Source organism: Abramis brama (assembly GCF_963993115.1).
Source record: "Abramis brama genome assembly, chromosome: 11".
Taxonomy (NCBI): domain Eukaryota; kingdom Metazoa; phylum Chordata; class Actinopteri; order Cypriniformes; family Leuciscidae; genus Abramis; species Abramis brama.
In genome coordinates, this window is record NC_139973.1 from 2,308,603 (window position 1) to 2,324,257 (window position 15,655).

The window sequence follows — 15,655 nt, forward strand, 5'->3', positions numbered from 1 at the left end:
CAGACACTCACTGCACTCAGACACTCACTCACTCACTCACTCACTCTGTGTGTCTCGGCTAGCGCATGTTAAATCTCACACAGTAAAACTCACAGTAATTATGCGCTAAAGGATTACGGTGTGAATTCACCTATTGTATGTGTGTGTGTTTTATTACTCATCTCCTATTCATTGGCTCAGATTATGTTTAGGCAAAGCTTCGTAAACCCGAACAACTAGATTTTAACTTGACAGTTTGTTGGCAAAGATGCTGAACAATGAGTCAATATCAGTTACTAGTCAAAAGATGTCAAGCTGTATGTACCGGTAACAGTAAATGTTTTGAACCAGAAATCTTTTGTTGCACCAGCCGTGATCGCACTCCTTTTAATTGACCTAAGAGACAGAGATATCAGCTTCTAATAATGTCTGGTCAATATTATATCATCTGCTGTTTATGTGAGCACAGGAGATCAGGTCCACTGTTGCTTTAATCTGTCATGTTTCCCCTCGCAGCGATCGAGGAGTACAAGCCTCAGGATGCCACAACTAACCCGTCACTCATTCTGGCCGCCGCTAAGATGCCCAGCTACCATGAAACACGCCATGGCTAACGGCGGGTGAGAACATGCCTGTCCTTTCCTCTGACCGTGGGCAGAATTCACTGCGCTCGCTTCGTCCGAGTTGAAAGGGTTCTAGAAACGGGACTGTTGTGTACATGTTATATAGTTTCTTACAGATATAATATACATTATACAATTTCAGGAGTGAGGAAGAGCAGGTGACCAATGCCATGGACAAGCTGTTTGTAAGCTTTGGTCTGGAAATCCTGAAGAAGGTTCCAGGCCGCGTCTCCACTGAAGTCGATGCCAGGTAAGAGTCGGACGTCACACGATCTGCACTAGCGCCGCCACACGATCTGCATTAGCGTCGTCACATGCACGCACTAGCGGCGCCACGCGATCTGCACTAGCGCCGCCACACGATCTGCATTAGTGCCGTCACGTGATCTGGACACACTAGCGCCGTCACGTGATCTGGACACATTAGCGCCGTCACATGCACGCATTAGCGCCGCCACACGATCTGCATTAGCGCCGTCACTTGATCTGCACACACTAGCGCCGCCACACGATCTGCACTAGCGCCGTCACGTGATCTGCACACACTAGCGCCGCCACACGATCTGCATTAGCGCCGTCACATGCACGCACTAGCGCCGCCACACGATCTGCATTAGCGCTGTCACATGCACGCACTAGCGCCGCCACTCGATCTGCACTAGCGCCGCCACACGATCTGCACTAGCGCCGCCACACGATCTGCACACTAGCGCCCTCACACGATCTGCACACACCAGCGCCGCCGCATGATCTGCACACACTATGATCTGCACACACCAGCGCCGCCGCATGATCTGCACACACTAGCGCCCTCACATGATCTGCACACACTATGATCTGCACACACTATGATCTGCACACACTAGCGCCCTCACATGATCTGCACACACTATGATCTGCACACACTATGATCTGCACACACTAGCGCCGCCGCATGATCTGCACACAATAGTGCCGCTAATATGAACTAATATTAACATTAGTTAAAGTGTGTGTGTATATGTATATAATGTATAATAATATATATATATACAGTGAGGAAAATAAGTATTTGAACACCCTGCTATTTTGCAAGTTCTCCCACTTGGAAATCATGGAGGGGTCTGAAATTGTCATCGTAGGTGCATGTCCACTGTGAGAGACATAATCTAAAAAAAAAAAATCCAGAAATCACAATATATGATTTTTTAACTATTTATTTGTATGATACAGCTGCAAATAAGTATTTGAACACCTGTCTATCAGCTAGAATTCTGACCCTCAAAGACCTGTTAGTCTGCCTTTAAAATGTCCACCTCCACTCCATTTATTATCCTAAATTAGATGCACCTGTTTGAGGTTGTTAGCTGCATAAAGACACCTGTCCACCCCATACAATCAGTAAGAATCCAACTACTAACATGGCCAAGACCAAAGAGCTGTCCAAAGACACTAGAGACAAAATTGTACACCTCCACAAGGCTGGAAAGGGCTACGGGGAAATTGCCAAGCAGCTTGGTGAAAAAAGGTCCACTGTTGGAGCAATCATTAGAAAATGGAAGAAGCTAAACATGACTGTCAATCTCCCTCGGACTGGGGCTCCATGCAAGATCTCACCTCGTGAGGTCTCAATGATCCTAAGAAAGGTGAGAAATCAGCCCAGAACTACACGGGAGGAGCTGGTCAATGACCTGAAAAGAGCTGGGACCACCGTTTCCAAGGTTACTGTTGGTAATACACTAAGACGTCATGGTTTGAAATCATGCATGGCACGGAAGGTTCCCCTGCTTAAACCAGCACATGTCAAGGCCCGTCTTAAGTTTGCCAATGACCATTTGGATGATCCAGAGGAGTCATGGGAGAAAGTCATGTGGTCAGATGAGACCAAAATAGAACTTTTTGGTCATAATTCCACTAAACGTGTTTGGAGGAAGAAGAATGATGAGTACCATCCCAAGAACACCATCCCTACTGTGAAGCATGGGGGTGGTAGCATCATGCTTTGGGGGTGTTTTTCTGCACATGGGACAGGGCGACTGCACTGTATTAAGAGAGGATGACCGGGGCCATGTATTGCGAGATTTTGGGGAACAACCTCCTTCCCTCAGTTAGAGCATTGAAGATGGGTCGAGGCTGGGTCTTCCAACATGACAATGACCCGAAGCACACAGCCAGGATAACCAAGGAGTGGCTCTGTAAGAAGCATATCAAGGTTCTGGCGTGGCCTAGCCAGTCTCCAGACCTAAACCCAATAGAGAATCTTTGGAGGGAGCTCAAACTCCGTGTTTCTCAGTGACAGCCCAGAAACCTGACTGATCTAGAGAAGATCTGTGTGGAGGAGTGGGCCAAAATCCCTCCTGCAGTGTGTGCAAACCTGGTGAAAAACTACAGGAAACGTTTGACCTCTGTAATTGCAAAACAAAGGCTACTGTACCAAATATTAACATTGATTTTCTCAGGTGTTCAAATACTTATTTGCAGCTGTATCATACAAATAAATAGTTAAAAAATCATACATTGTGATTTCTGGATTTTTTTTTTTTAGATTATGTCTCTCACAGTGGACATGCACCTACGATGACAATTTCAGACCCCTCCATGATTTCTAAGTGGGAGAACTTGCAAAATAGCAGGGTGTTCAAATACTTATTTTCCTCACTGTATATATATATATATATAATGATATTTTAAATATTTTTAAAAATATTTTAAATAATATTTACAAAATTAATAGTGTGTTTTTGTCACAAGATGCTTCTTAATGGCAGGTGATGTTTGATTTCCAGGCTGTCCTTTGATAAAGAGGCGATGGTGTCCCGTGCCCGAAGGCTCATCTCTCTCTACGAGGAGGCAGGAGTCGCTAAAGAGCGCATTCTCATCAAACTCTCCTCCACGTGGGAGGGCATTCAGGCCGGACGGTGAGTGTGTTCACTACAGCATCTAAGATGATGGTGTTACACACGGTTGCTCTGGTGTGTTGTCTTGATGACCGCACACATGGTGTGAAAACTAATTCATCAAATGCACCTGTATTATTAATAAATGGGGTGAGAGCGAGTCCGCTGACGTCTGTGTGTTTGACTGTTTGTCAGGGAGTTGGAGGAGAAACACGGGATCCATTGCAACATGACTCTGCTGTTTTCCTTCGCCCAGGCAGTGGCATGTGCCGAGGCCCGTGTCACACTCATCTCCCCGTTCGTGGGACGAATCCTGGACTGGTACAAGGAAAACACAGACCAAAAAAACTACGAGCCCCATGAAGACCCTGGTATGTTCTCAAATAATAGTTCAGAGAGAAACATTCAGCATCTCGTATTGTTGATGTCTAAATATCAGGGCAAAAAGCACAAACCGGCATAATCCGATTGATACGTGCATCCTCCGACCTCTCTCAGACCGCCCTCCCTCTCTCAGACCGACCGCCCTCCCTCTCTCAGACCGACCGCCCTCCCCTCTCTCAGACCGACCGCCCTCCCCTCTCTCAGACCGACCGCCCGACCGCCCGACCCTCTCTCAGACCGACCGCCCGACCCTCTCTGACCGCCCGACCTCCTCTCTCTCAGACCGACCGACCCTCTGGCAGACCGACCTCTCTGAGACCAACCGACCGACCTCTCTGAGACCGACCGACCCTCTCACAGACCGACCTCCTCTCAGACCGAACGACCCCTCTCAGACCGACCGACCTCCTCTCAGACCGACCCTCTCACAGACCGACCCTCTCACAGACCGACCCTCTCACAGACCGACCTCTCTCAGACAGACAGACCGACCGACCTCCTCTCAGACCGGCCGACCTCCTCTCAGACCGACCGACCGACCTCCTCTCAGACCGACCGACCGACCTCCTCTCAGACCGACCGACCGACCTCTCTCAGACCGACCGACCGACCTCCTCTCAGACCGACCGACCGACCTCTCTCAGACCGATCGACCTCCTCTCAGACCGACCGACCTCTCTGACCAACCGACCTCTCTCAGACCGACCGACCTTCTCTCAGACAGACCGACCCTCTCACAGACCGACCTCTCTCAGACCGACCGACCTCCTCTCAGACCGACCCTCTCACAGACCGACCTCTCTCAGACAGACAGACAGACCGACCGACCGACCTCCTCTCAGACCGACCCTCTCACAGACCGACCTCTCTCAGACCGACCGACCTTCTCTCAGACCGACCTCTCTCAGACAGACAGACAGACCGACCGACCGACCTCCTCTCAGAGCGACCGACCTCTCAGACAGACCGACCGACCTCCTCTCAGACTGACCGACCTCCTCTCAGATCGACCGACCCTCTCACAGACCAACCTCTCTCAGACAGACCGACCGACCTCCTCTCAGACCGACCGACCTCCTCTCAGACAGACCGACCCTCTCACAGACCGACCTCTCTCAGACAGACCGACCGACCGACCTCTCTCAGACCGACCTACCGACCTCTCGCAGACCGACCGATCGACTGACCTCTCGCAGACCTCTCTCAGACCGACCGACCGACCTCTCGCAGTCCTCTCTCAAACCGACCGACCGACCGACCTCGCGCAGACCTCTCTCAGACCGACCGACCGACCTCTCGCAGTCCTCTCTCAAACCGACCGACCGACCGACCTCTCGCAGACCTCTCTCAGACCGACCGACCGACCTCTCGCAGTCCTCTCTCAAACCGACCGACCGACCTCGCGCAGACCTCTCTCAGACCGACCGACCGACCTCTCGCAGACCTCTCTCAAACCGACTAACCGACCTCGCGCAGACCTCTCTCAAACCGACCGACCGACCGACCGACCTCTTGCAGACCGACCTCTCGCAGACCGACTCTCTCAGACAGATGGACCTCTCAATGACTGTAATGAGTTAATGGACTAACAGCACAAAAATGGAGAGATTTGAGAAAGCGATGGATGCTGTGATATTTCCTCATATAAAGTGTGTTCTTTAGACGCGTCCAGCATGTGACCAAGTTTCTGCGCTGTTTCAAGACTGTCTGCTAAACTCCTGCGTAGCGTCCTATGTGTGTGCCTGTTCACTCCACTGGCCGTGCTTCTGTTCTCTCTCAGGTGTGCTGAGTGTCACCAAGATCTACAACTACTATAAGAAGTTCAACTACGGGACGGTGGTGATGGGCGCCTCCTTCAGGAACACGGGGGAAGTGAAGGCGCTCGCCGGCTGTGATCTCCTCACCATCTCTCCTGGGCTTCTGGGTGAACTGAGCCAAGACCACAGCGTAGTCAGGTGTTCCCTCACGCCACAGGGAGGTGAGCGCGCACACACACGCGCACACACACACGCACACGCACACAGACACAGACACAGCAGCGCAGCGCAGTCAGGTGTTCCCTCACGCCACAGGGAGGTGAGCGCGCACACACACGCACACACACACGCACACAGACACAGCAGCGCAGCGCAGTGCAGTCAGGTGTTCCCTTACGCCACAAGGAGGTGAACACACACACCGCAGCGCAGTCCAAGTGTTCCCTCACGCCACAGGGAGGTACACACACACACGCACACAGACACAGCAGCGCAGCGCAGTCAGGTGTTCCCTCACGCCACAGGGAGGTACACACACACACGCACATGCACACATGCGTGTTGATCGAGCCTGATCTTGTTTTCAGCGAAGGACTGTGATCTGGAGAAGATCCACCTGGATGAGAAGAGTTTCCGCTGGCTCCACAACGAGGACCGAATGGCCGTGGAGAAACTCTCTGACGGGATCCGCAAGTTTGCTGCCGACGCCATTAAACACGAGGCCATGATCAAGGTGCAAAAAACACACTTTCATCCGCTTTTTCCACGGTTTTCCTTTATTTGAGTCTGGGAGTGTTTCTGTTTGTCATCTTTAAAGTAGCAACATTTGCAGAATACAGAAATAATGCATGTTTGTGTTTGTGAATGCTTTCATGACTGTTGGCAGTCTGTTATCTTGTTATATTATGAGATTTTTCAACCCATTGATGAGGAACCGTATTAAACATGAATGTTTACATGTTATTCAGGTGATGTGGGCCTCAGCTTAAGGAACATAATTTTTTTCCTGTTTGTTTCAGGAGAGGATGTTTAATGTGAAGAACGGAAAGTAGTGAAGAGAGAGACGCTTTAGAGGACCAATCCCTTCACTCCCAATCTGACCTCTGATTGGCCGGTTCGCTGTACTCTTGGTTGTGACCGACTGTCAGCCTGCAGTCTTAAGAATTACTACAGCCTACTGTTTATAAGCCATGCACATTTTAATAGAAAACTGATACTAATGGAGTGGCTCAGATTAAACTAAACCCAGACTAACTCCCAGCAGAGATGGTGCTTTTACTGTAGGACCAATGGCTTTGAAGTTGGCTGTAGCTTCAATAGTTTGTAAACCACTAGCTCTATTCATTTCTATAAAATTCACATGGGAATGTGCATCAGTATTTTCTATCCAGCCACCCATTCGTTCTGATGATGAAAAATGTTGATCTTGTATCTGTCATTAAAACATCTTTCCTCATTGAAGTGCTTCATTCCAGTTTGCTGAAAGCTTATGTAAGGTTTTTTTCTCTCTCTTTTTTAATTTGTTGGAGTCAAATGGCCTCAATCAGGTCTCTTTAACTGACTTCAGCACAAGGGTTAGAGTGTAAATAGATTTGTAGACCACGAGGCCAGTTTATAAGCGTGTGTTTTCAGATATGGTCTTGTTATAGGAAATAAATCCTCTGCCAAGTTGGATCATGTTTGCTTTCACAACCAATCACATTATAGTCTTGACATCATTGAATTTCTGTCAGAGTTGTACAACAGTCAAATACTTTGATTTTGGTTGAAACCAGTCCTGTTACCCTTAGTTTGTTTAACTAGCTTCATGGTAAGAGTCCTCAGTAACATTTAGAAACATAAATAGCATAATTATTCTTAGGGAGTAAATTAAACATCACTTTAGTTTGTAGGAACTGCAACATAAAATATGGTTTGGATTGGAAGAAGTTTGTAATCCAGTGTCTCGGGACGTATGAGGCGAAACACCTGCACGGATCACAGGACACACAAACACTCACACACTCTTGCAAGCATTAGCTGTATGTCTTTGGGTTGTGAGGAATGACAATATGCAATTTGATTCAAGTTAAAAGCTTCATTCAGATGGTAATTATAACAGGGTTCCCGCGTGTCTTAAAAAGTCTTAAATTCTGAACTTTAAATTTAAGGCCTTAAAACGTCTTAAAAACAGCCAGATTTTCATCCGCGGTCTTAAATTTCATTTAGTCAGGTCTTAAAGATTTTACCCTCGTTCATTTCCAGAAACGCTGGCCGCAGAAAGTTATTACAAAGTAGCAAAAAAGTATCGAAGTCGCTCGCCAAGAGGCAGGTCACATATCGCGTCTTTTTCAAGCTCAAGTTCATTAAAATGTAGGCGCGCGGACGGCGCGGTAAGCGCGCTTATAATTGAAGCGACGCGCTCGTTTTTTTCCAGGCGCAGTGACATGAAAAAAGACATGAAGGATGCGGGTGCACCCAAACACTACGGGTGTTTTTCTCTTCTCCGTAAATAATCTTGTAACAGAGCTACAGCTAGTGTTTTTCGGCGGTGGAAATCCATTAGCCACTAAAACTGTTTTGTTATTGTGGAGAGCGCAGTGCATGGTTGCATAGCAACGACAGACGCCGCGGGAAAATCGGACCGAATTTTACTATTAATAATAAAAGATAAGCTAAACTGTATTGTAAATGTCAGTAAATCATTTTTTATAAAAAGAATGAGTCAAAAAAGATAAATTAAAGTCTGAAATATGTGAGGTTTATCTTTTTATAAAAACCTTTTTTGTCAACTTTATTTGAACTTGTACATGTTAGTATATAACATGTTGCAAGACACTTATAAAATCTGGCTGTCATTTTTAATCGTATTATTTTAATGTTTATGTTAGTGTGTATTGATGCTGATTTTTATTTGTTATTTGCTGTTTTTTCGACATAAAACTTGGTGAATTGATTTCATTGTGTAGTATTAGCACTTTTTGAACAGGATTCTGTGATAACAGTGGTAATTTTTGGCACTATAATAATTAAATGAAATGTTCATGCCATTTCATCTCTAGTTATGATCAACTATGATCAACTAAAATCAACTAATTATGTGTTTTTTACAGTAGGCCTATAATATGCAAAGTACAATTTTCTATAAAAAAATTATATCTGATTCTGTTCTTTTCTCTGACACGCGTTGTTGGGTCTGGAAGGTTACTAATGTGATTGCTTTATCTGTAAATTAAGTTAATGCTTTTTCAGTTACTGAATTCATTGAAATAAAATGAATTCTCTGATTTGAATATTTTTTGGCAATGCGTTGTGTAGGTCTTAAATTTCAATCTTTATGGTCTTATAATGTCTTAAAAAGGTCTTAAATTTGACTAACTGAAACCTGCAGGAACCCTGTTATAATATTACATAGTGTTTATAATACATGTTAATATATCAAATTATCTAAATTCAAAATTTTTATATTCAAACTCCTGGCATTTAGTGGGAGTCATATAAACCTAATAAAATAATTTAGTGCCACACAGCAGTGGTCAAAACAGAGTCAATAAACTATTCTATTGATTGCTCCTAATAGAGCTGTTGATTCGTATGGGAATTAAATCACAACACAACCCTGGAGTTTGTTTAAAAACAAAAGGTCATTCGACACAGATTTTTCTTGAAGGACAAGGGGGGAAAACACCAACAGTTTTTGATCCAGAAGGTAATTAAATCTCTACCGCCCGTAAATGCTGAAATCATGTCGCTAAAGACATAAATGCTACAGAAAACACCTAGCAACTTTAAACTCAGAGAAGTAGTCTAGGACAGTGGTTCCCAAACCTGTCCTGAAGGACCCCCAACACTGCACGTTTTCTTTGTCTCCCTAATCAAACACACCTGATTCAACTCATCAGCTCATTATCACATGGGTTAATGAGCTGATGAGTTGAATCAGGTGTGTTTGATTAGGGAGACAAAGAAAACGTGCAGTGTTGGGGGTCCTTCAGGACAGGTTTGGGAACCACTGGTCTAGGACACTTATAAGAAATACCATGGTGTGTGTCCAGGTTAGTGTGACAGAAACTGGCTGATCTGAAACATGAGCTCTAATATGATCTGTGTTGCTCAACAAGATGCGAAGAACAAACGGCTTCACGGCTGGTAAATGTTTTTTCCTCATACATGTTCTCAGTTTACTGGCCATAAGCAGGCGTGATTTTTGTGTCTCTACAAGAATTAATGAGGATATTTGATTGTTTTTTTTAATGTTGAGCTTTATTAAACACACGGTCTGTTCCTGGCATTCACACTCCTTGACACGTAATCATTAAACAATAGACCGAAATACCTTAACAATTCTCACAAAGCCAGTTTGGCCTCCTTTCTTACAACATTTCACTAACTTGTTGATGCTAGGAAACAAGATATTTCACACAGGAGTTCTGGACGTTGTCTAATCTACCCAGATTTTCCCAGTTACTGATAAATCAGTGGAGGGAATCTTTCTGGAGGCATCGGGACATCAGGAGGCTTTTGGTACGTCTGATTCTTTCACAATCATGCCAGAGATTTGTCTTAGAGGGACGTAGGGTGAATTCAGGCAAACTGGGACAGTTTTTGCCATTGAAATGACCCCTGAATTTGAAAATAAAAATAACACCTTTGAACAAGCTGTTGTGAAATTTAAAGAAACATTTAGGGTTTATCATGATAATAAGACAAAATTCGTTATGTTCATAGACAAATCACTATGGACTGACTTAGTATCCTAAGTTTACAAAGATTATTCTCAATGGTTCACATGTTGATCACGGCGTGTCTAGCGATGGCTTGTGCCGTGATGAAGGCCAGTCTGTGGACTCTGATCGTCTGCATGCTTCCACTGCCTCACGTCACTGCCGGATCCATCATCAGCGCAGCGGTCAATGTTGAGTTGCTTGATCAGGACAGATCAGAACAGGTGAGATTCATTCATTACAACAACAATTTCAATCTTTGTTCTGTAAGAGACGACTTGTCCCATGTGTCAAGATTTAAAGCCTCTGATTCAGGCCTCATTTATTTCCTCTCTTTATGGTTCACTATGGAATGTGAGTGGAGTGCTAAATGTAAAATCTATGATAATATCTGAATTTTAGTTTTTACGACATGCGAGAAGACATTATGAAGTTTGGCAACATGGCGGCTAAAGATCACGCGTCTGGCAGGTGCTGCGTGTGGTTCTATAAAGCCTCCTATAGGTGGTTTGCAGTCACGTGATTGTGATGACGCGCGAAATTCAGATGGAGGGCAGGAAGTGAAGAGCGGAATGGACGAGATGGCGGAAAGTCCGTACTGTACTACTTTTGACGCTATTACAAGAGAAATATACAACAAAAAAATCGAAACATATGTTGGACGTGATCCTTACGTTATGAAGAGGAGCGATTTTTCAACTGAATTGAAAGATTTTGCCTGTAACGTTACGAGTTTGTCTTCAGTTACAGGGGTAACTTACAAACTCAAAGAAAAGAAGAAACAATTACTTTGACTTTACAAAGTTCAGAAACTGGTACGTTACACAAACATAGCCACATAAGTTAATTCACCTTTGACAAAGTGATCACTGCACACACAGGCATTTTCCGACGTAGGTTTGCAAGCCATTTTTTTCCGGCGTTTTTCGGTCAATTTCTTGCCTTTTTCCCCCTTATGAACAACAACTTTTGGTACTCGATAAAAACTCCTCGTGGTTTCATCGATTTGAGCAACCATAAACGACGCAAAACATAGGCATTTTGAGTTTGTTATAGTGGTTCTAAATGTAGCAAATCACTTCCTGCCCTCCATCTGCATTTCGCGCCATGGCAACGCAGTGAGGTGATATGCAAACAAGCTATTCTCTCATCAGAATCGACAACAAAATGTAATCTCTCAGTAAAACCCTTTCTATTAAATTGGACTGTAATGTTGTATATTTTAACAATATCGGTAGCATCATTGTGACATTGATATATTAAAGAAAGCAACGATGGCGTTTTCCAACACGCATTGTACTTAATAATGGGAATGTAAAGTCAGCTTGTAGTAATGAAAAGGCTTCGATCAACACATTTTTTCTAACTTTGAATCAGGCTAAAATTGTCTTAGGATTCTCTAGGATATTCTAGGATTATCAGAAACTTGGTTAAATTGTTCCTCCTCAGAGTCAGTAGTAAATATGCCTGGATATAATGTTTTTAGAAAAGATGGGGAGCAGGGCAGGGGTGGAGGGGTTTTACTGTATGTAATCACTTTAAAATTTAATCAAATTGAATGGCCAAGTGAAGTTGGTCTTGAGTGTGTGGATATCTCACTTTCTGCCGAAATGTCTTTTATTTTAATTTGTAGGCCTATGTATCGTAAACCTTCAGCAAAGCTGGATTTTTATGACAAATTGAAACAACTTCTTAACCACTGTGACTTGATGAAGGAAGTAATTATCATGGGAGATTTTAATATTAATTGGAATGAAAGGAAGGAAAGAAACTATTTAAAACCAATAGAACAGCTTACTCGAATAACCGCTCATTCTAAAACTAGATCTATTGTTTACAAATAAACCTGAAAGAAAACTTTTCAATAAAACTAACAAAGCAACGCCTTTTAAATTCATGTAAAACCACTGCTTATCGTGATATAGTCCCTAAAAATCAGCAACAAAATCTTGAAATAGCTTTAAAAGAGATGGATTTGAGTGAAGTCCTGTGAGTTGAGTGAAGTGTTTGAGTTGTTTACTAGAAGGGGACGGTTAACAAAAGGAACACGTTGCCCTGGGTTAACAATGAATGTAGGACATCGATGAAGGATAGAGATCAGCTCCTTAAAAAAATCACTGAATTCTGGTCTTTTAACTGATCGATATAAATACACTTCTGTGAGGAATAAAGTAATACAGACTTTACGAAAGGCTAAAGCCAGTTTTTTTATGAACATTATTGAGGGGTCAAAGGGGGATGGGAAAAAATCTGGCAAACCATTAATAAATGAGCAGGAAAACAAAAGAACATTGATAAAAGTTTTGAACTTAAAATTAACAACATTTTAGAAAATGATTCTTTAACTATAGCCACTCATTTTAATGCACATTTTATGAGTTCAGTTGATGAATTAACCCAGCTTTTTACTATAAAAGACAATAGTAATGCAGATGATGTAGTAATTTTTACCCATGCTAAGAATTCTGAAAAAGCCTTGATTACTTTGACCAATACAGGACTGGTTTACCAGGACAGGGTTAGTATTGAACACAAAAGAACTGTGTGTATGATGTTTAGTAGAAGTTAGTAGAGTTGGCACATTCAGAGGTGTTTCTGAGGGGGGAGGAGCTTGAAGTTGTTAAAGAGTTTATGTTTAATGGGGTTACTTTGCCATGTAAAAAAGTTGTCTAATATTGTCAAATTTAATTTAAAGAATTTTAAGTACATTAGGCCATTCTTGACAGTTGGCGCTGCAAGGTTGTATTTATATTCAATGATTTTTTCACATATCTAGTATTGTTTCAATATTTGGTCATTCACAGGTGACACAACTCTAAAGTTTATAGAAACACTGTATAAGAAGGAGATAAAAGCGTTGGATAAAAAACACCTCTCATTTCATCACTGTAAAATTATTAAAAAAAGCATAATTTATTGAGTTTTGAAAATGTAAAAAAGTTCAATTATGCATGTTTCATTTATAAGGTCTGGCATGGGCTTGTTGAAAGAATTGATAAAACAGAGGACAGATTGTGGTATTGGTACCTGCCATTAGAGGAGATTGTGAAGTATCATATAGGCGAACATCTTTTGGTCAGAAAGTATTATCTGTGATCGGGAGCAAATATTATAATAGTTTGCCACAGTCAATAAGACAATGTTCTACTTATCACACTTTTAAAGAGCAACTAAAGAAGTGGTTTATGACAAATCAGGTGTGTAAACATTTTTCTTTGCAATTTTATTAATGTGTTTTGGGGATTGTTTTTTTGTAGTGTTGTGTGCTGAGTATTAGTTTTTGTGTGTACCTGCATGCCTAGGGACTGCGGACGTAAATTAGCAATGTTGCTATAATCCGGCTTGTTTACGTTGTGTATTTTGTGCAAATGTCCATTATCATGCTTTGTCCTTATCAAATAAAAACACACTGAAACTGAAGTGTTACTCGATGTACAAAAAGCAATCAAAAACTGCATGCTTTCACTATGATGTACCCTTCTGGAATGCAGTAAGAATTCAAGGTAAAAGAAAAATCCACTGGATGATTTCCCCTCTTATTTACATGATATAATAAGCAATATTACATTAGCATGATTTCCCAGAATATCGGCTATGTCTCTGAGGAAAAACAGGGGTGTTTCGTTACTGTTGGAACAAATCTGTTGACTCACTCAAGACAGTGACTAACGCCTCCTAAAAGCTATTTTATTTTTAGTTTCATATTTAAAGTATCAGTTTTTTTAAACATCATTTTATATTTCTGTATTCACATTTTTATACAAACATTCATCTTATAGCGTTATTGATGCATTAAATAAAGTATATGAAAAACACTTTAGATGCAAGTTTGGTTTTCAGAGTTCACCATGAAAACCAAAATATTGTTGGCATACAGGGTAATCTTATGTTGGTTATTTGCTACCGTTAACCCACAAATATTAATATTTGTTCTTATAGCTTCTGCCAACGGTTGGAGTAAAAGACTCTGTCTCTGAAGACTCCTCTCCCAACCTTGAGTGTAGAGGAGCGACAGGCATTAGTGAGCGCGGCAGAAAGAGCTTCATTAAACAATAGCGTGACACATTTTAATAAATTGACGTTTTAACCACATTGAAATTTTAAAGGGTCTTAGAGTTTTACGTGCCGGATATGATAGCGGAGGGTTATAGGGTTAAAGTACCGTGTCTCTGCCTGCAGGTCAGGGCTCATTACAGTCTGGTGTCCACTTTGCCCTGTCCAGCCCTGGATGAAGTGTGTAATGAAGTGAACTGCCTCGATCAGCTCAGCTCTTCTCCTGTGAAAGGAGTTTTTCCTTCTCCCGGCTGGTGCCTCCGTCAGTGGCAGAAAACCATCCCTCAAAACTACACCTCTATAGCCTGGGTGCCAGCCCGAACCCCGCCCACAACATTTTTTGGTCGGGAAGTTCGGTCTGGACTCGCTCCGTTGAGGAGCTATTATGCCCGAACAAAAATTGTTCGGACCAATCAAATTGTCAGGGCGGGCTTTATACGATGATGGACAGATGAGCAACGGTAACGTAATCATCCACGTCACCAAAGAGCGCTTGATTTGAATTAGTTTACAACAAAGACGACTGCTGCTGGAGAATTGAGATTTCACGAGTTCACATTTACAAATAAGTCGAATAAATGCGTATATAAGATTTCACACAAATAAGTCGATAGAATAAATGCGTATATGACGTGCTGTCCGAGGAGAGGGCTGTGGGCTCGGTAGCCATACTCCCCCGTATTCCTGGTTATGAGAGAACAAGACAAGAGTGAGGATTCGGGCTGGTGGAGGGATGCTGAAAAACTGTCAAGGAGTGTTAGGTAAGTTTACAGAGTGAATATGCTTCCTCATGCTGATAGATAGGGTAACGTTAGACATGGTATTGTTTGATGACAAGTTGATATTGGATTGATTATTTGTACGTGCTCCTCCCGAACTTTGTTTATGAAACATCATGTGTAGATTCCGCCATCGCGTCTGTTATAGAAGATATCCACAGTGCATTCATTTTAAAAGAGGAACAGAGAGCCGCGACATTTTGTTGGTTGAAAATATGAATGAAGAACATGCGTCATTTACTCCGTTGCTCTGATTGGTTGTAGGTCTATCCAATTGAGTGCAGAGGTTTTTTTTTTCCTGGTTCGGTTGAGACACACCCCATAATCAAATCTCTATGGAGCAGTATCAGACTCACATTCTGACTAGAATCTGAGTATGACGACGTCAGGCTAACACCTCTACTTTTCAGCTTGGGTTTGTGATTACAGACTGTCCAAGTAAATGACCTGTGGAGTGAATAAAATATAATATATTGTGTTCACTCTTCAGATATGATGGAG

General features: G+C 43.0%; 1 pseudogene across 1 annotated transcript; it reads left to right on the forward strand.

Annotated features, from left to right (window-relative positions):
- The first annotated feature begins 464 nt into the window (after positions 1-464).
- LOC311092948 (transaldolase-like) lies at positions 465-7,076 on the forward strand (annotated as a pseudogene). Its single transcript, XR_014609641.1, has 7 exons — positions 465-599; positions 745-852; positions 3,368-3,499; positions 3,674-3,849; positions 5,643-5,840; positions 6,207-6,352; positions 6,639-7,076. The product of XR_014609641.1 is annotated as a transaldolase-like (transcript).
- Positions 7,077-15,655: the final 8,579 nt, after the last annotated feature.